Below are 1,857 nucleotides of genomic sequence, written 5' to 3'. Positions count from 1 at the left end.
CTATAAACTAAAACTTCATGGTATTTTACTGTAAATCAAAGTTTATAGATATATATTATATTAATGAGCAAATATATTTAGTTTTTATCACATTAAATAAAAAATATCCAGCAAAAACCTAGAATTAATTCATATTTAAAACTATAAGCATATAAAAATATAATTTATGAAAACATGCTTTCAACATAAATATAATAAAAACAATTTAACCATATAATTAAATTTGCAACTAGAGTGTTTATGACTTGGTTCGGTTTAGTTTGGATATAAAAAATCAACTAAATTAGAAATAATAATTTTTTAAAAAAATAACTTGGATCAAATCAAAAACCTATTCAAACCGAACTAGTTTGATTAGGTTAAAATTGATATTTTAACGTGGAAAAAATAGAAAACCAAATATTTGGATAAAGTTTGAAAAAGCAAAGGGATAATTTGATATTAACAATAAGGATAATCAAAGAAAAAACATATTAAAGCATGCAAAATTATAAATGACCAACTACCCTTGACTAAAAGATAAGAGGAAAAGAGAAAAAGGGAGGGAGGGAGTTTTAGAGAAAGCTAAGTAAAGTCATCAAACTATAAATGTAAACCTTGAATTGAAAAGAGAAAAAGGACGGGAGGGATTTTTAGAGAAAGCTAAGTAAAGTCATCAAACTATAAATGTAAACCTTGAATTGAAAAGGTTCTAAATACAAACAAAACTTTATTGAAATTTTGGTAGAATTCATAAAAAAAAGAAAACCTCAAATTAAAAGCATATGTTAGGATCTTTTAGCATTGATCAAATCGTATTGTTAAGTCTATTACAATAAAGATAAAGAGGGAAGGGTAGGGTGGTTGCATGAGGAAAGAAAATTAGGGGAATAGAGTTTCACAGAAAAATTAGTTTTTCATACTTGGGTTTGCTTTGAGGGTTCAACTTTAAACTAAATCAATCCAATTCAATTAGTTTCATACTTTTAAAATCAAAACTGAATTGAACTGAAAGTTCTTTTAATTTTCTAATTGGTTAATTTGGTTTCTTTTCTTGGTTTGTTTTATTAGTTAATGTTTTTTTGGTTATTTTTAAACAACCTTACTTGCAATCAACATTAATTCAAAACTCTAACAAACATACTAGTAATGAAAATATATCTATATTTAAATTAAAAAAAAAAGTATTTACTTGTTCAAGCATTTTAAAGTGATAAAACATTTGATGTTGTCAAGGTTGAATTATGTCCTTAAAGCTTTATTCCTCGTTAGGATGTTTATAACATCTCTTCCAAGATTTCAACAATACCATCTTAGTTTAGATGCATACTTAAACAAAATATTTGAATGAAAGAATATGAAACTCAAATATATCTCAGTAAGATGAACCTAAACTTCAGATTAGGGTGGAAAATCAAAGTTTAAAGTGAGGAAAAAAACATTAAAATATGAGGTGAGGAAGAATATGTTAAAAACTCAAAACTTTAAGTTAGAAACTTTTTCTTCATTTTTTTTATAGTGAATTTTGAAAACTAAAAAGGTTGAAGAGTTAATAAAAATTAATTCCCACCATCATCAACCTTTGATTAACCACCATATAGCAATAATAAAAACAAGAAAAACCAAGGTTATTTTTAGCAAGAAAGTCAAGGATTCTTTGGGATTAATTTTTTATTCACCTATAATTTGTTTAAATCATGTTATTTGAATAAATTTCCAATAATCCTCCACATGAACAAAAATTGCTCACTGTTTTTAAAACCACTCAACGATTTATTGAGAAATATTGATTTTACATATCACTACGTGATTGATACTTAAAAGTGTATTTTTATCAAGGTTTTATATCATCATTTTGCACTTGAAGTATCAATAACT

The sequence above is a fragment of the Populus euphratica genome, unplaced genomic scaffold, assembly GCF_000495115.2.
Source record: "Populus euphratica unplaced genomic scaffold, PopEup_1.0 scaffold122.1, whole genome shotgun sequence".
Lineage (NCBI taxonomy): Eukaryota > Viridiplantae > Streptophyta > Magnoliopsida > Malpighiales > Salicaceae > Populus > Populus euphratica.
The sequence above is the reverse complement of the archived record's forward strand: the minus strand, read 5'-3'. Positions refer to the sequence as shown.